This window comes from Sapajus apella, unplaced genomic scaffold (genome assembly GCF_009761245.1).
Source record: "Sapajus apella isolate SASKATOON/1434 unplaced genomic scaffold, GSC_monkey_1.0 scaffold47, whole genome shotgun sequence".
Classification (NCBI taxonomy): Eukaryota; Metazoa; Chordata; class Mammalia; order Primates; family Cebidae; genus Sapajus; species Sapajus apella.
In genome coordinates this window covers 1661895-1682287 of record NW_022436987.1, presented here as the reverse complement: position 1 = coordinate 1682287, position 20393 = coordinate 1661895, and the positions used below count along the sequence as shown (strand labels likewise).

Sequence of the window (20393 nt, the reverse complement as noted above, 5' to 3'; positions counted from 1 at the left end):
CATTCCTAGCGTTATTCTGATGTTTTTATTTAACTTCAAATTCTTCCTTACTTTAATTATTTCAGGTTATTTTTCTTTTTTCAAAGTAACTATTGTTAACTCTAATACAACATCCTTTCATAATCTTTGATAAGCCAATATTAGATATTCTCAGATTAAACCATTTGCTTATTATATTCTTGTTTAAAACATTAGAAACTTGTTATTTCTGTTTAAAAACACAATTTTACTTTACCCAAGCATATTATGAAAGAATGCCCATTTTGGTCTTTAGGAAGAACTGATGTACTCTACAACATGGTAAAAATGCATAAGAATGCATGAGTATAGCAAATACTGTGTGTAGTATAAATATGTATTATTTCCCCTTCTATCATTTAAGAAATTTAAATTGATTTTATAGAATATAGATCCAAACAGAATTTTAGCATCATCTGAACATAGCACAAATCTCTCTGAAAATTAAAGGAAAATATAATCTCATCCAGGGTAACGCTCTTTGCATGGGTTGAAATATGCCCTTTCCATATTCCCAAAATGCATTTTCTGTAATAATCTGCATGATTATACCAGAGATGAAACATGTGGCCACCTTTAAAAATTGAGTTATAGACACAGCTTATTTCACCAGTAAACATTTTTCTATTTTAATTAGCAGCATCTAATAAGGAAATGTCCAAATTGAGAGATACTATGTCTTTCAGTTTTATTATATTATATTATGTTATATAATATACTTTTACTGAGATATTTTTGTATTTGAAACAAAACATTTAGTATAAAAATTGCCAAACTTAAAATTATACAGATTAACTTAAGAAACATCATGCAGAAACTTTACTAAAATGGGAATTGTCTTAGATTCTTCCCCTTCTCGATTCTGAAGCATTGTCTCAAGGTGGAACTGGCTCAGAAGACTCCCTCCATGCCCATTTCTCCCACTAGAAGCTGGATGTGGTATGTTTCATTTTTAGGTATATATATTTTTTCCTCCTTGATATGTTGCTTAATTCAGCCTTTCAAGATCTTACTTATCCCTGAAAGTGAAGTTTCTTGGAAAATCCATTAAAAAAAAAAAAAAGCTATGGCTTCAGATATATTTTAACTTATGGTGGCAGTTTACTCGCCTCATATAGAGTCTGTCTTACTTCACTATGCTTGAAAACCATAGATCATTCTGGAGTAGACAAAGTTCATATTTTTTTTTAATGTCTTCACAGACAAATCACACATTTAACCAGAAGCTGATAAGATTTACAGTTTTCCAACTTGGCATATATAATTTATACATTCATTCTGGTCAAAATAAGTTTCACAATGTGATCCCACTTTACTCCTGCAAGAATGGCCACAATCAAAAAATCAAAACACAGTAGATGTTGGCATGGATGTGGTGAACAGGGAACACTTCCATACTGTTGCTGGGAATGTAAACTAGTACAACCACTGTGGAAAACAGTGTGGAGATTCCTTAAAGATCTAAAAGTAGAACTACCATTTGATCCAGCAATCCCAGTATTGGGTATCTATCCAGAGGAAAAGAAGTCATTATACAAAAAAGATGCTTGCACACACATGTTTACAGAAGCACAATTCACAATTGCAAAAACTTGGAACCAACTCAAATGCTCATCAATCAATCGGTGCATAAAGAAACTGGGAGAAATATATATATATAATATATATTATATATATAATAGGTGGATAAAGAAACTGGGAGATATATATATATATATATATTATATATATATACACACACACACATATGTTGTAATACTACTCAGCCATAAAAAGGAATGAGTTAATGGCATTTGCAGCAATCTGGATGAGCTTGGAGACTATCATTTTAAGTGAAGTAACTCAGGAGTGGAAAGTCAAACATTGTTAAGTTCTCAGCCAATAGTGGGAGTTAAACTATGAGGATGCACTACCTAAGAATGACACAATGGACTTTGGGGACTCAGAGGAAAAGGGTGGGAAGGGGGCAAGTGTTACAAGACCAAATAGGGTGCAGTGTATACTACTTGGGTGATGTGTGCACCAAAATCTCACAAATCACCAGCTAAAGAGCTTTCTCATGTAACCAAATGTCACCTGTTCCCTAATAACCTATGGAAATAAACAAAAATAAGTTTCAGAAAGAAGTTTCTTATGTTTATGAATGAAAATTTAATGCCTCCAATTAAGTATTTTATAACATATGCTTAGAAAGTATCTGTTCAAACAAATATATTTTGGAAACACTGTCACATAATTTTGAGGTCAGAATACATCTCCTCTCCCCATACTCCCCACCCTTGGAAGACATTTCTTTCCACCATGGATGGAAAGAATAAACATCTACATTTCAAACAAAATATCAGAGTTAAAATTATCAACTTACAACCAGCAAAAGAAAAAGAGCTTACAATTTCAATGTTTTAGCTTGTTTCCAGTCTTTTATTTGCCATTCCTTTAGAGACAGTTGCTGAATTTGGAGAATGTACACATCTCCATTGTTACCCTCTTTCATGTCCAAAACCTTGACTTCCATCCAATTTCTTTTGCTAAATTAAGATTCTTCATTATTTCAGATCTTCTCCATTTTAAAGTTGACATTTTACATGCCAACTTTATGTAAAATGTGTAGGAACATTTTACTTAAAAGAGAAACTATTACTTGTTTAATTTGATAGAATTTGTTTTTAAAATTTACAGAACATGACTGGGTGCGGTGGCTCATGCCTGTGATCTCAGCACTTTGGGAGGCTGAGGTGGGCGGATCATCTGAGGTCGGTAGTTCAAGACAGGCCTGGCCAACATTGTGAAACCCTGTCTTTACTAAACACACACACACACACACATACACACACTAGCCTGGCAAGGTAGCACATGCCTGTAGTCAGCTACTGTAGTCATGCCTGTAGTCATATATACATCATATATATGATGTATGTATATATATATGTCATTTTTTTTCTTTATATCATTTTGGTTTTTATTCTTTCCCTTTTCTCTTTTAGCTGTATATAGACACATGCATAGCCCAGAGTTAGGCAATCAGTATAGGAGCTAATACCATAAAGAAAAATACAACAACCACAATAATAAAATTTCATGAAGATATAAAAAATGATTTAAAATAATTTTAATAATGTGACAAAATTCTAAAAATATAATGGTTACAAATACCAGAAAAGAAAATTATTTACATAGTATGATTCCAACTATGTTTTAAAATTAAAATGTGCATAAGAGGAAAAAGACTGGATTAAAATGTTAACAATGATGAGAGTTTGGGTCACATATTTCCTTCTTTATATTTTTTTCTTAATTTCCAAATCAAGTCATGTTTGCAATGAGTACATGTTCCTTTTATAAACAGGAAAGAGTAAATATCAAAAAATCTTCAATAACACTGAAAAATAGACCCAAGCAAATAAAAGCTGTTAGACACGAAAATGAAATTTATGAGCATAAAGTGGTAGAGAAAGGAAGATTGAGGCAATTGTATGCTGACGTGGAGAATTCAGAGAAGAGCTGAAGAGACTCAATTTAGTAAAAATGCTTCATTTGATTTATAGAGAATCGTGTCTTGAGACTAAATTTTATCCTTCCAGCATACATATCAAGTTCTGTCAGACTGTGCTGAGAAGCAAGAAAGACAGAGACGAGAGAGAGAGAGAGAGAGAGAGAGAGAGAGAGAGAGAGAGAGACAGCCCCTGAGTTGCCACAGTCTGTCATTCCTCCCCTGACAGAGCTTTTATAATGGCGTACTCTTCCATTCCAGCTGAGCGGGCTCATCCCAATCATGTCAGCGTCAGCACATGCAGGAAAATAAAACCGTAGGCATTTGAGTTACTCATAGGGAGCTAAGGCTAAATAAAGATTTGACAGGGTAGAGGCGGTGGTGATAGGATGAATCCTAAGCACTGGCTTTCAAGGCATAAATACTTAAGTTTTGCAGAGTATCTTTAAACCAGGGCTGTGACTGAACAGACAGAATCAGAAGACAGGAGTCCTCACCAGCGGAAAATAAGGCGAGATGACAACACTCTATACAGTCACCGAGTTCTTATGCATGCAGTGTACCAGCCTATATAATCACCAGCCTCTTGTATACTCAGTGACGTGTATTCACGGCCGCATCTCAAAAAGCAAGCTTGCCATCTTCCATCCAATTTCCCTTTTTCTTCCTTACTTCAGCTAACCCTATCTCCATTGTCCCGATTCCCAGTGCTCACTTGTCTCCCCATCTCAATCCTCTCCCACATGCAATTAGTCAACAAATCTTGAAGATGCTAGCTATACATTTCACAAATCCATTCTGTCATTTCTGTTTCATTGCCACTATCCTAGCATAGAATCTCATTAACTCTCATGTGGGCTCCTGAAATTCTCTCTTAAATGTTTGTACTTGAATCTATTTTATATGTTCAGTTGGTCAGAATGCTATTCTTGATTTTTAAAAATGTATGAATGTTTCTTCCTCTTAGTCAAAGTAGCATTCTTGTATGACATTTGCTGTTATATATTCTGTTTGTTCAATTGTTCCATTCCTCACTGTGTTATAAGCTCCCTGAGGGGTAAGAATGTATTGAGTTTATCTTTCAGAACTTCACAATGCTACTTGTATATTTGGAAGTTATAAAATGCTTGCTCCATATCATAGTGGACCCTTGGTATGTAACTTAGCATCTTCTCTCTTCTCCCCCGAGTAACAAGAAGCTCCTTCCGAAAGCATGTCTTAGGTAAAAAAAATGGAATTGATGTGTCCTCTCTGAGCCATAAAATCTACCTCTGTAGCCTCTGTTTCTTCCCAAATCACCAATTAGTGATGGAATTACATTAATTCCCAATCCATCCAAAATAGGCTGAGCTTATCATCCTTCTTTCATAATTGCGTTTGCTGGCAGGTGTTAGTACCTCCATCTTTGTTGGGGATTGATGCCAATGAAGTGTTTTCTACTGGGCACAAGTAGATGCCCTCTTGTACTTTGATAGACACAAATTCCTGACTGCACCCAACTCTGACTGCTGTTATACTGTCACCATCACCCAGAATGCTCTGCTTAGTTTGCTGAAAGCAATTTGCTTTGTCACTAGGAGTCTGTGTTCCTCAAAACTCTGCCATTGCCTGTGCTTTGATATCCTGCTACAGAATGGGGCCCCTTTGCCCTTGCTTTAACTAGGTTTGGGGAGGAATGATTTTGAAAGGGAAATCTGGCCGATCTCACAATGTCTCTGGAAGCTGTCAGCTCTTTCAACCATTATTATTTCAAAACAAAGTTCTCATGTTTTAGGATTTCTCTTCTGAGTTTCTCAAAATCAGCTTGCAACATTTCTCTTGAGGGAAGGGCTGAAATCTTGATCTTTTCTCTAGGTCAGTGGGTTGGGGGATCTAAGAAAATACTTCAAGCAAAATCATTTTGATGTTTAAGCATTGATTACCCAGCCAGAATGTTAAAAACATTGAACTTTATGGTAGTGAGGGGTTGTTCTTCTAAGCCCTTTTCACTAGCTTCTAACTTGGCCCGAGACTTCCAAGGTTTATAAATAAGTGACCCTCAAATATATGTTTATGACTGTCCACGCTTAATTTCTTCCTGAAATACAGACACAATAAGACCCACACATTTTGCCTAGTAGATTTCAGGTTATACTAATGAGAACTCAATAGAAAAAAAAAACATTCTAACAGATTGAACAAAAATCAACTTAAAGCTTACTTGAAGATGACAGAATATTAAAACTGTAAGGATAATAGAAATATCTAAAACAAAGGAAAAACTTTAAAACAAATAGGAAATAATTACAGGCAAAATTTAAAAATAAATACAATAAAGAGCTTAATAGCATGGTTTAGTCTGTTCTGGCTACTGTAAGAAAATAAAATAAACTGGATAGCTTATAAACCACAGATATTTATTTCTCATAGTTCTGGAGACTGGGAAGTCCAAAATCAAGATGCTGGTAGATTCAGCATCTTGTAAGGGTCTGCTCTCTGGTTCACAGATGGTGCCTTTTCTCTATGTCTTCACATGGTAGAAGGGCTGTGGAGTCTCTCTTAGGCCTTTCTTACAAGGGCATTAGTTCCTTTAATTCTCATGATCTAATTTCTAATCACTTCCCAAAGGTGCCACCTCATAATACCATCACCTCTTCTGTTAATATTTCAACATATGAGTTTTAGGAGGACAGAAACATTCAAACCATAGCACAACTTCAACAAAGAGCAAAGTTACAAAAGCCAAACCTTAGAGGGAATCTCCGCAGTGTGGTAGACACTCACTTAGTAGATTGACTTTTCAGCATCTCTTAAAGGAGCAGCCATATAGATTCAGATAGATTATGCTGCACTTTACTGATCCTTGCTGCTTGATTCACAGCTAACTTACCCAGCACTATGCACTTCATCTAAGCTAGGTCAATTACAGTCTTTTCTGTAGACCAGTTGCTCTCAACTGCAGGCATCCCCTCTACCACCGACCCCAGGGGGAATATTTACCAATGTCTGGAGGCATTTTTTAGTGTCACAACTGGAACCTAGTAGGCAGACATCAGAGATGCTGTTAAACATCTTACAATGCATGTGATAGTACCTCACAACAAATAATTAGCCTAGCCAAAAGGCCAACATTGTAAAGGCTGGTAAACCTCACATGTGATTGATCCCTGATATGACCGTTAAACAGACTATTTCTTACTTGGGTATCTATAGTTAATAATTGATGAAAACTATTCTCCTCCTAGCATGTGATGATGGGGGTGAGATGGTTGGGGGGGGTTTAAGTTTTTTTTTTATTTTTACTTATTTTTTAAGTTAGAGAGAAGATATTGCCTAGAATTCATAAAAACACTTCAATGACACAGGTTGTAATTCCAGATAAATTGTTTGATAAAGAGAGAGTTGGATTTATTATTTTTTCTTAGTTAGTAAAAAACTTATTCTATGCCTCTTTCTCTACAGTACTCATTATAAGAGACTGTGTTGAAGCATTAATATAACAATATTTATTGTTAGTTAGGATGAATCCCTCACTCAATCTGGAGTCCTGTAATACAGAACAAGCTATTTCTGTTGTGAAGACTTCTCAATTCATGCTTCTGCATATGGTGTATAACGGAAAATCATGCAAAGTTACTTTAGGATGACCTTTTACCTTGCTAATGATATTATATCAGACAAACTCCAGGAATGTGTAGAAGTATTTTCACAGGGATGTGGTGAAATTTTGTTTTTTGCTTTATTTTCCAAAATACTAGTACTCATTATCAGAACCCCTTTCCGTGTCTGTGGTATAATAGAACACGGTTCTGGGATGTTCCTACAAAAAGGCGCTAGTGAACATATAACAGCAGGGCCATCAGCGAAGTAAAGTAAAAGGGAGTGAAAGCATATAAGATTATTTGCAAAAAGTAATTTTTAGGATAAGATACAAAAGAGTAGGAGTATGTATATGTGTGTGTATTTTTCAGAGATATCTTAAAAATTAATTTTAACTGTGATTTTCTGATTTTGATTTAGGTGTGATTAAACAGAAAGGGGGAAGAAACATAGTGTGGCCCCAGGGCAGACACACATCATCACCGCAGTGGGAAGTTAAAAAGGGGTTTAATGATGTGGAAAGGGCATTCGGGCCAGTGCATGCTGACCAGGCTTGTCAGCAGTTTGTCTGAAAGTAACAAGGAGGATCTAAAGTCAGAGACTTATGTCTGCTTAAGAGTCATGCCTCTCACGGACAGAACATCATCGTTATAGAAAGGGCACCTGTACAGCCAAGTCGCTGTCCATAGTGCCTGATTTGGCAATTTGTTCAGCTTAGCCAGGACAAAGTTGGGGGAGGAGAGAAGGCTTCTGCGACAGGGAAAATTACTCAAATGCTTAGGAGGAGCTGGGTGGTACCTGGGGACCCTTAAGAATGATTTGAGGAGGTAGATATAACTCTGGAACAGGTTAAGCCCTGGCAAAGGCTTGCGGATCATTAGGGCTGTTGAATATTTCCATAAATTTTGTTTCAGTTTAATTTAATACCCCAGAAGTTGGTCAAGAGGGGATATTCAGAGACTCCTGAAACAAACCAGAAGTGAGTCTTGAATATTTTATTCAACTCTAATGGGTGAGAGAAAAGCCAAACAAATCACTATTCTCATTGGGTGGATGGCAGTTGAGTTGTATATGGGAACTTTCCCAGTGTACATTTCAAACATTACAGTAATTCAAAGCTTATTGAAGATGTGTTATCAAAGTTAACAAGGACTATTAGAAAGAATAAAGGTAGGCCAGGCGCAGTGGCTCATGCCTGTAAACACAGCACTTTGAGAGGCCGAGGTGGGCTGTTCACCTGAGGTCAGGAGTTTGAGACTAGCCTTGCCAACATGGTGAAACCCCTTCTCTACTAAAAATACAAAAGTTAGCTGATCGAGGTAGCAGGCACCTGTAATCCCAGCTACTCAGGAGGCTGAGGCAGGAAAGTCACTTGAACCTGGGAGGCAGAGATTGCAGTCGGCCAAGACTGTGTCACTGCACTCTAGCCCGGGTGACAGAGCGAGGCTTTGTCACCAAAAAATAAAAAAAGAAAGAATAGAGGTAAACAAAGGACAAAGCAAACATTTTTCTGGTCAGGTAATGGGTACCAACATGTCCTGCAGACTAATTATCCGAGGTCGGGGACTGGGAATAGGAGGTGGCTAATGTGATCTACAATGGGAAGTTGTTGGGCATGTGGGCAAAATCTTAAGCAGCTGCCTCATGGACTCTTTAATCTTCCCTGAAACTTACAGAACCTAAGACTTTTCTGGAAAATAAGGGAATACTCCTCACATCTTTTAATATGGCTCTGAGCCAGCATTATGTGGGTCCTGGGCCAGTTCTCAAAACAACAGCCCTGAGCAGATAAGGAAAATAAAGCACAAGACACTGATCTTTTTCAGTATGTTATGCTGCCATTCATCCTTATGCACTATATAAGCCTTAATTTTTACCAGCAAGACAACTGCCTCTATCACCCCTCTCATGGAGCCTCCTCTCCATCCAAAGACTGCACGATTTTGCCTGCGATTATGGGATTATCGCAGAGGCTGTGCCTGCCAAGGAGGGAGGGGTCAGTCAGGAGCTACTTCCTAGATGGCTTTGCAGTGATCAAAGGAACCAGGGCTGCCTTTGAGTTCAGTGGTTGTTCTCCTCCAACCCCTGATGGCTGTAAAAGACTACAACCCTGCAAAACAAATCACCTTTGAGCCACATTACAATGGAACTCAGATCAGATCTCGCCATGTGGACAGCCTCAGGTTTCTAGTATATTGCTCGTTGTTCATTTGGGTGGCACAATTACAAAAAAGAACAAAAATGATCAGGAAGCAGCATCCCGAGTTTGGGTCTTTTCCGTGTGTACAGTTCATTGCCTCTGGAACAACAAGAAGCAGCACATGGATTTTTGCTTTTGTGGGGATGGTTTTACAAGTAATTCCAGTAGGTTACTCTGCTGCAGTGCTTGACAGCAGCACCCTGAAGGCCCATTCCCCTTCCTCCATGCTTCCTTGAATGTTTCAGATGTGTACAGCATGCCAAGCGGTGTGTAAGACTGATTCTCAGGTGGTGCTTGTCAGCAGAGGGACTTTTTAGACCTATCAAGAGGATATCTTGTAGGGGCTCTTAGTGGTATATTCTCCTTCCAGAAAGAAGGGTGATGGGATGGGGGTACTTCTGTTGAGCCAACAGTTGTAATTAGTCATGGTAGATTTTAAAAGGAGCTACGTATTTAGAATTCACATTTATGTTGTGGTTTTTCTTGTTCTGACAGGATACATTCTGAATGATGTAAAGGATTCTGAGACTCTGGATGTGTTGAATGTAAAAAAGCATTGTTCAATTACATTCTTATCATGGGCCCTATTCATTACGCATCTACAATCACCATGTCCACAGTGTCCCTGGGAATTGGATTTTCAGGTAATTTTCCATAGCTGTTTTCTAACTCGAAATTCTGCAGATGACGCTGTAACTCCCTGTACCATGACTTCCAGAAGCTAAAGCCCCCAGGCAATTTTCTAAAGAAACACTGATAATAAATATTGGGGTGTTACACGGCCCAATAAATGGCATCTCTTTTTCCTAATAAAGTTGGGATAGAAGTACGGGGCAACAGCAGACTTCCCAATCCTGAACTCCTCTGATCAGACAGATTTGCCAAGTTATAGTCTGACCTGAAAAACCAGAGTCAAGCAGCCATCAGCACTATTGCGCTGTAGATAGGAAGATTCCCAGAGCGAGAGAAAGAGGTCAGGAGGACAGGGCTGGGCCACACACACCCACCTCCCCTCTCAAGTCAGGAGACTCACTTGGGAGGCCTAAGACCTAGGGTCAGAGGGTTTAGGGGAAAAATCTGTCTCATGAAAACAATAGGTACTGCAAAGGAGCCTTCCTCTACCAACACTATATTTTCTCAATTTTCCAGAAATGTTTTTTCCCCAGCTCAAAATAGCTTTGTCCTAAATTAGGTGATCCAGGAACAAAGGACTGAGTCATGATAGGTTGTATATCAAACTGTTAACAACGACACACTTGTGGGAAAACTTTTTAATTTGTTTTGTTTTGTTCTTTTTACTTACTTTGACTCACCTGTCATGGAAGTCCTCTGCTAAACAAAGATGTTTGTGGATGTTTCTTCCCTGAGCAATAATTAAACAAAGTTTTTTAAATTGTCAAAATTATTCCAGCTTTCTGGGGGATGCCCTTAACCTTGGTGATGGATTTTCCAGCTACTGACGTGGGACTTTATGACTGAAAAACTTGACATGTTCCGAAGGTAGCATTAACTTTTGGGTTTGTTTATTACTGTCCTAAGCAAAGGTCTCACTTTCTGCTGTTAGGAATACTTGTTTTGATAATGCCAATGGTCCTACATACATTCGAGCAAGCCATAAAGACCCAGGAGGACATATACTGTGGTGAAAGATGTGGGTTTCTTTCTGAAATGGGCAAGTATCCTCAGCATTCTTCTAGCAAGGTAGTATCATGCCATCATCTACACATTGACAATAGGATATATTAGCCATTTCTAAAGTGGGGTGCACAACCTCAGGGGCTATTCAGGGCAGCCTTTTGAAATTTCTATTTTGATGATGGGATACCTGATACCACTTCTCAGCACATTACAATGTCTGCCAAAAAAGTGTCAGGACACCTCAGTCAATAGAACAGAAAAAAACACCAAACGACTTCTGAACAGGGCTGTCATAAACCTTGTAGAAAGTTTCTGTGCTAGGTTGCTGTGAAGGTCGCCAAACTGGAGTGCTTCAGAATTCTCTGACACTTTGTCTTAAAGTCTCTAGGCCCTCTGTGGCTAAGGCAAAGACAAGGAGAAGCCATTAAATGATAATTTAGTTTTACATAGGCATGAAAAGATGATTTTCATAAACAGATAAGATCAGGACTCTCATATAGATATAAGAATAAACATGAGTTAAAGGCTTTATTTAACTCATTCATGAGGAAACCAGTGAAGTATTACAACCAGGTGAAAGGAGAATCCCAAGGACAGACATATTTATAGATCAGGGATATTAAAATGACTGTGCAAATAGAGCCAGATGGTTTTTTTTTTTTTTTTTTTGGTTGTTTTTCCACTGGACAGAATTCATTTGCATGTCTATGGATAAGAATGATTTAGTATTGCTGCCAGTTAGCTACACGTTATAGATCTGCAAAACAGCTCCCACAGAATTGGAATCAGACAGCCCAGGTGTGCTCTAGAATGACAACACATAATTTTCAATTTAAGCACATGTTTTTTTCTTATAGTCTCCTCACTATTACAAAAAAGCCTCAAAAATTCTTGATGACAAGATGAGTATGGGCTTATTAGATTTGGCCTGGTTCTTTAAACAGGTGCAGCAAGAATGTTAACCACATGGGCCTTCTTTAAGTTTGTTCAGCTGGAGTTTCTCTAAGAAACCTCAGCTTGGTCTTTTACAAGCTTCTATTCATTTGCTGTCCTGAAGCTAAGAAGGTAAGTCCAAGAAAATTTCTCCATAAGATTTCATCTGTAGTATCTATACATTTTGGTCTAATTCCTTTCTTCTTGAATTATTTATTTATTTTTTTGAGACAGGGTCTCTCTCTGTCACGCAGGCTGGAGTGCAGTGGTGTGATCTTGGCTCACTGCAACCTCCGCCTCCCGAGTTCAAGCGATTCTCCTGCCTCAGCCTCCTGAGTAGCTGGGACTACAGGCATGAGCCATTGTACCTGGCCTGTACTTGATTTTCTCAAAACATCTCAAGGGTCTTGGCCTGCCACAAAAATGACCTCCCTTACCACCTCCAAGGCTGGATCCTGGATAAGTCTAGGTACAAGGTCAGTTTTCCTCGGACAGCTTTGCCAGCACTGGTTCTATCAAATCAACCTTAGTTCCCTAAAAGGGACTGATGGTGCACAGGCTACGGCTTCTACGTAGGTAGGAAGCTCCTCTGCAGTTGCTGTTCACAGAGCTGCAGACTGGTGGCTACTGATGCCAAAGACTGGGGACTTGGAGCCGCTGGTGTGCTGGTCAGCAGAGGGCACACTCCCTGCCACCTGGGCAGAGAGGACTGGGGAGGGTGTGCTAGGGCGAGGTTAGGGGGCACGGCTTTTGCTACCTTAATGACAACTCTCACAACTGTTTGGAGTTGAGCCTACCACCACCTGCCCCTGCTTGTCTCAAATCTTTTCCAAAAAGGACAAAAGGGGCTCACATCAGTTGTTCCTTGTGTTCCTGGTTAGAAATTATTTGGTAAAGTTTATCCCAGAGATTATCTTTAGAAAACTTTCAAAAATCATTCAGCAAGAATATGAAGCACAAACAGAAGGACCTGTAAACCACCACATCAGTTTTCAAGACATAAGAATTTTGAATCTGAGCCACTCTTGACCTCTACTCTGATTTCTAGGTATGAGCCAACATATGACTGATTACTGGTTTTAGGTTCTGTTTAAGAAATATTTGCCCACTTTAAGGAAATCTTCTTGTCAAATCTTTAGAAGAAACTTTAGGTTACCAACAAGAATGTGAGACTGTGATTCAGTCTCAGAATAGAGAAATTAAAGCAGTCAAAAGAAAGAAAGGGATAAAAGGAAAGAAAAAAGAAAGGACAGAAAGAAAGAAAGAAATAATTTAAACAGGAAGAAAATATTGCCAGTTACAGTGGTTATTTGTACCAGTGAAAAATAAGGAATAACAAGAAAAAAGGTGAATTATGGTGCAAAGGTTGCCCCCTTGTGTTCCTGGGCAAGTTTGGAGTCTAACTGTAGGAAATTAATGAAATGTCATTCCTGATCTTTATGAGATAGGGAAAGGGAAAGAATAAACATGGAGATCATTTTCCAGGAGATCCCACTTTAGTAAGTAGGTTTCCTCCTAAAGGGTGTTAGGCTGCAGGGCGTTACAATCAAATGCAGAAGCCTATGGAGTATGTGGCCAGCAGGGGGAGCTGTTACAGCCCAATGTGTTCAGTGGAGCCCTCTGCAAGGGAGGGCCCCACGTAAGTGCCTATGTGAGGAGTTCATACTAAGCATCCACAAAGATCATGGAACACTACCACCAAGTACTACTGTTCCCCTAAACGAAGGCCTTTTCTCCTTTCTCGCTCTTTCCTTCTCCCACCTCTATCCCAAACCCTGTGGGATCCATACCCTAGAGAGAGTGGGGGAGACGTAGAAGCATTAGGTTGGAAAACGAAGAAGCTAGCTGTGCCAGTGCTTACGCTCTGCTCTGCCTCCCTCTCCTCATTTCAGGGTTCCTAAGTGAACCTCTGAGTAAATTCAGCTTCCAGCCTGAATCAGCCGGGGCTGGGGAAAGAGAGAAAGAAGAAAAAATTGCCTTAAAGTTCAGAGTTTTAACCATTATATATGAGACTGGACTTTTTCGGCAACTGAAATGAGACTGTCTTATGGCTAAAAATGACTAGAGAACTATTTCTGGAGAAGCCACAGGAAACCACCCACGTGAGGTTTTATTAAGGGGCAAGGAAGAAACTAGCCCCTGAGCAGAGGAAGCAGGTTAAAAAATAAAGTTGCCTTTTGCATCCTATCAAATGCCACCTGTCTTAGTCGTTTTTTTGGTACTGCTGTAACAGAATACCACAAAATGGGTAAATTATAATGAAGAGAAATTTATCAGTTCGGAGTTTGGGAGGCTGGAAAGTCCAACATCAAGGGGCCAGCTTCTGGTGAGGGCCTTCTTGCTGTGTTAACCCATGTTGGAAGGGCAAAGACAATGTGATAGAGAGAGCAAATGAGGGCCAACTAAGGAACCCACTCCTGCAGCAACAGCATTAACACACTTAGAAGAGAAGAACTTTTATGGCCTAATCACCTCTTGAAGATCCCACCCCTTAATCTATTACAATGGTGATTAAGTTTCTATCATGTGCTTTTGGGAGCCACATTAAAACCCTAGCACTACCCTTTTAACATAATGGCTATACAAGTTTGCTCCAAAGAAGACAGTCTCTCTTTCCTAACCTCTAGTGAGAAAACTACTATATCTCTTGTGTAATTCAACAGGACTTGAGAAATTTTTATCCTGAGGATATTTGAATCAGAAAAATACCCTGCAGTCTCTGAGAAATTTATGAAGGACAAAACAAGCTGGAAAATAACTTTCTGACTAGAGTTTTCTAGCATTGGCTTCAATTTTTTTTTTCTTTTTGAGATAAGAGTCTTGCTCTGTCTCCCAGGCTGGAGTGCAATGGCATAATCTCGGCTCACTGCAACAACCGCCTCCCGGGTTCAAGCAATTCTCTCACCTCAACATCCTGAGTAGCTGGGATTACAAGTGTGTGCCACTACACCTGGCTAATTTTTGTATTTTTAGTAGAGATGGGTTTCACCATATTGGCCAGGCTGGTTTTGAATTCCTGACCTCAAGTGGTCCGCCTACCTTGGCCTCTCAAAGTGCTGGGATTATAGGCGTTGCTTCAGATTTTTAATATATCATGGGATATATCAGACAGAAAGTTCTGGAGATAAGGGCTTGTTAGAGGAGAAAAAAAAAAAAACCCTATCGTTGGCTCATTCAGCAGGTTAAAACAGTAGAGAAAGCAAATTAGACAGAAGATGGAATGAATTCTAAAACCTTACAAGGCAGGTGTTTGTATTTTCTGAGACTTTCATCCTAGGAAGCATGCTAAAGAACCCTGAATGAATTCTAGAGGCTTTGTACTTACAGAGTGACAGGTAGACACCAGCTAGAGCCCTTTTCCACCTCTCTGCTGAGAGTGGTACTATCCTTAGCAATCTCTGATACAAGGTATGAGCTGAAGAGAAAATTATCTTTAAGGACCATGTGCACGTACAATTTCAGCGTAAGCGGTACTCTTTATTTCTAAGCACAGTGAATGTTTGTGTGCATTTGCTAACAAGTAGGCGCATTATAATCAATTCCTTCTTTATAAAGTATTGAAATATCTTAAAACACATCTGAAGAAGAGGGTATCATGGAGTTACTGGTGGAGATGATGTCAACATTGCTTCAAAATGAACAGATGTAAAGCTGCCTAAGTGGAATCCTTGCAGCACTACTGTGGTAGACCCTGTAGGCTAACTCATTAGCCAAAAAGTGCTTGCTGGCAGTGAAGAGCATAGGCCAAAGGAGGGAAAATGGAGCTGTGGGGCTAGAAATGAACTTAAATATGAATAACTGGGGTGGGAGAATCCAAAAATTCTGTCCTATATATCTGTACTTTTCAGACCATAATCTGTACGGGAATAATCTGGGGGTGTTGTTAAAGCACAGGTTCTGATTTAGAAGGTCTGGGATGAGCTTGAGAGTCTTCATGTCTAACAACTCCCCAGGGGATCACCTGCTAAATCGTTTTTTAAAGAAGGAAAAAAATTGGGGAAAGATTAAAAAAAAAAAAGAGGGAATGAAGTTGGAACTGAGCAATGTAAGCCCCAGTGCTCTCCCCAGGGTCATGCTCTGGGGCTACTTTCAGGGGAGGACCTTTAGATTCTTCAGCAACCAAATCTCCTTGGAGGAGTCTATTGCAAAATTCCCTTATAATAACTACACCACATTATTTATCTTGAATCTCTGTGGCATAGCTTTCTGGGGAGGAGGGGTGTTCCCTCTGCATTTGGAGGAAAGTTTTGCAGCTCTAGAGTAGTGAGACCCTGGTGGTGGTAGAAACTGCAGTGTCCTGGGGCAGTTGAAGTACTCCAAGGAATAGAACAGAGATCTCACTGAGACTGCATACAAGGGAGTGCATACAAGGGATCTCACAGAAAGCATACATCACTGTGGATTCCTACAAATGCATTTCTGGTGGGGGGTAACATAAGGGGGTATGAGAAGAATTAGACAAATACATGACCTCCGAATAACCACATATATGCTCCAGAGGTGCCAGCATCTGGACACCTGCCTCACAGAAGCTATCATGCCAGTCTGTGTTAGTCAGAGAAACAGTAATCACCCACAGAGAAGGGAGCACAGCATCACCTGCAGAGGAAGGGGACGCTGCCTTTCTGTTTTTCTTTCTTCTCCAACACTAGTGGGAGGAACTGTAGGAGGAAAGTTATGGGAGTATTGAGAGTCAGACTATACTTCTCTCCTTTTTACTCTGATAATAATATTACAATTTTTAAACATATTTCTTTCTGTGAATTTACATGTTTATAATGTTTGCTCATTTTCCTATTGTACTTGTATTTTCTTATTGATTTATAAGAACTCTTTATATACATAGGTACATATACCTATATATATTATACACACACACACACACACACACACAGATTTATATATATAATGAGAACTTTCTTGTGGAAAAAAACCCAATAGCTTGAATCTTAGAGATTGCCAGTTATTACCAACGATAATAATGGCAGGTAATCTTTATCGATAATTTTCTAGGTACTCTGTTAGATGTTTCACTTGGATTTTCTCATAATCCTCCTAATAGCCCTATGAGGTAACTGCTACCATTCTCAGAAAACTGAAATTTAAACAATATAGACCATTTATCCTGTGTAACACAGCTAATGAACATTAACACCAGGATTTGAATGCAGACACACACTCTAGAGAAGAAGACAGGACAGGCAAGAGACTCTTGAGAATTCAGGGGTTCCAGAATAAGGGGTATGCCAAGGCCGTGGGCTAAGAGTTGTTAAGGTCACAATCCCCGCCTCCATCTCTCTTTAAAACAAATATTAACGGTGAGAGTGAGCTCTGGGCTAGGTACCGAGTAAAGGGTGGTGAAGGACATAGATAGGTCTCAGAGCTTATTGTGTGAAAGGAGAGAGCCACAAACAAAAATAGCATGTAATCTTAAATATTTGTACATGCGATGATAGAAATTAAAAGGGCGTAACAGACAGTTTAGACTAAAGGAGTAGGAAAGGTTTCTTGGAGTAAGAAATATTTAAACAGAGACCTGACAAAGAAGTATAATAAGTTAGTCAAATGAAGAGGAGGAGAAAAGAAGAAATTGCTAATGAAAAGAGAGAAATCATTTCTGATGTAGTAATTGTGAAAGGAAAATAAGTCTCGGGACCCCAAATCACTAAGCCAAAGGGAAAAGTCAAGCTGGGAACTGCTTTGGGCAAACCTGCCTCCCATTTTCCTTTTTCCTTTCACAGAACAAACAGGACTTTGAACAGATGGAAGATGCCGTACCAGTAGGCAGGGGGTTAGAGCAGGCAGAGAAATGTTCCACGTTTCAGGAGGGGACTTACAGGGTCCCTATTACTGGAGTCAATTAGCAGAGGGTTTTGACATTTTGAAGCTAAAGTCTCAGAATTTGCTGGTCAGTTACAGAGTCAGAAAGTGACCCTTGAAAGTGTGAGGACTGGGGCTCCCGAGGCAGGAACTGACCTTGGGCTTTGCCTGTCTCAGGAGCTCCTGGTCTCACTAGATTTTTCAGCGTCCAGGTTCTCTTCTCACCCACCCATTCTCTCCCCTAATTTGGTCAGACCTCTGCAACAGATTTTCTTTTTCTTTTTTTTTTTTTTTTGAGGCGGAGTTTCACTCTTGTTACCCAGGCTGGAGTGCAATGGCGCGATCTCGGCTCACCGCAACCTCCGCCTCCTGGGTTCAGGCAATTCTCCTGCCTCAGCCTCCTGAGTAGCTGGGATTACAGGCACGTGCCACCATGCCCAGCTAATTTTTTGTATTTTTTTTAGTAGAGACGGGGTTTCACCATGTTGACCAGGATGGTCTCGATCTCTTGACCTCGTGATCCACCCGCCTCGGCCTCCCAAAGTGCTGGGATTACAGGCTTGAGCCACCGCGCCCGGCCAATAGATTTTCAAACACTCATTTCCACCTGGCCCTTTTCTACCTCCCCATCTGCTTAGCATAACATTTTCTCTTCAGGTATGGAAGAAATGGCTCAACTTTCTTGTTTTTACTCAAACCAGCTCTGGCATTTTCTACCTTTCTTCCTTTGCTGAAGACTACTTTTCATTCCTGGAATTTGACTCTGTTTTCATAGTCACCTGAAAAGAATTTTAGAGGTGTAGAGAACAGCCTAGCTCAGAAGGTGCTTCCTCCACAAAGCTTTCTCAGACCCCCACAGTGAAAATCTCTATTTTGCCCATTATTGGTCATTCAAGGAGAGCATAGTTGGCTTGCACTGAAATTTTATTTCCTGTACATCTGTGTCTTCCAAAAGTGAGTGAACCTATCTAGGCATGGAGCATGTTACATTCATCTTCGCAGATGCAGCCCCTTGCCTGCAGTTTCTCCTCTCCTTTCCTATAGTGGGAAATATTTGTTCACTCAAGTTGATCAGCAGTGTGACCAACTTTGTAATCCTCACCTCCTAGCCATATTCCTAATATTCCAAATACTTGGATGTTTGTCAAAAAGTCAGATTCCTAGGTTTTTCCCTGAACCTAAAGAATGAGATTCTTCAGAGAAGAGGATCAAAAAGTGTATTCCTAACAAGTCCCTCAGTTAATTCTTACCGTAATAAAAATTTTGAAAGTACTGCTGAGTACATTTTAAGTCAGGGAATTATCAGGTGTGCCCTAAGCTAGGTATTTGTTCATTGACTTTTTTTCCATGCTGTGGCTGGGCAGGTATTATTGCAATAGGACTGCTCTTGCTGAAGCTTCTTGCCCTTTATACTGGAGGGAAATATGTGGTAGATATGTAGGTATTTCAAGATGACTGGAACTGAGAAGAAACCTGGCCCAGAGACCTAGACTGGAGAGTAAGTTTGCACAAATCAAAAATCTGTTAGGGAAGGAATCTGCATAGATCAATTGTACCTAAATTATAGTAGAAACTGTTAGGTGCTTTGTATAAAACTCAATACAAATTTAATCCTCACAATTGTCTTCATAAAGTAGGTATTGTTATTGCATTTTGCAGATTAGGAGATAGTTTCAAAGAGGTCAAATGATACAAGTTACAGGGAGAGTAAGCAGAAAAGCTCCCAAATGCAGCGTGATTATTTATTCCCTTAACACATATTTATTAAGTGCCTCTCACATATTATATACCTCTCTTTAAACATAATTTATGTTTTCCCCTAGCAGCTTTTAAGCTTTTCTCTTTTCCTTTGATTGTCTTCATTTTCACTATGATGGCTCTATGTGTGTATTTCTTTTGTATTTGCTGGAATTCATGGTGTTACAGGAGAGGGGTCCTGATCCAGACCCCAAGAGAGGATTCTTGGGTCTCGCATAAGAAACAATTCAGGGCGAGTCCGTAGAGTAAAGTGAAAGCAAGTTTATTAAGAAAGTAGAAGAATAAATGAATGGCGACTCCATAGACAGAGCGGTCCAGTAGGTCTCAGTCTTATTTTACCCAGCTCCTATTCAAGATGGAGCTGGTCTGGTTCCTATGTCTCTGACAATATGGTTTCTTGAGTCTGTAGCTTTAATTTCTTGCTAGAAGCTGCCCTAAGTTCCTTGCCATGTGGGCTGCTCCAATATGGCCACTTACTTTATGACAGCTTCCTTCTTCAAAGCTAGCAATGGAGAGAGAGCGTTTACTAACAGGACCCAGTCTTTTATAACATAACTATTCTGGGAGCCCTACATTATCATCAATGCATGTTAGAATCAAGCCTTACCTAGGCAGCCTGCTGCTTCTGGGTTCGGCAGCAACACCATGCCTTTCCTCTTGATTACTCACTCAAACTGCCCATTCCCCTCACCCTGGGCCCCTTCCTCTCATTACCCCTCCTGGGTCCCATTCACCTGACAGGTGTTCCCCCAGGCCTTCCTCCTCCTAGCCCAGCCACCCTTCTTTGCACTTATCCCTCCCTCTTTCCTTGTCCTGAATGTCCATTTCAGCCTGACACAGTACTGTGTGTCGGCCTCTTTCCACCTCTTAGCTGATGCTGGCCTCAGCCATTTCCATGCATCGAGATTCTCACAGTCAGGCGCTGGAAGTGAAAGCTCTCAGCAACATGCAGGCTTC

The 20393-nt window shown here is 39.8% G+C and overlaps 1 long non-coding RNA gene across 1 annotated transcript; it reads left to right on the top strand.

Moving 5' to 3' along the window:
* The first annotated feature begins 2006 nt into the window (after positions 1 to 2006).
* Positions 2007 to 18390, top strand: LOC116525039. The gene is made up of 3 exons (XR_004257560.1): positions 2007 to 2131; positions 14967 to 14973; positions 18380 to 18390. It is a non-coding gene; the product is annotated as an uncharacterized LOC116525039 (long non-coding RNA).
* Positions 18391 to 20393: the final 2003 nt, after the last annotated feature.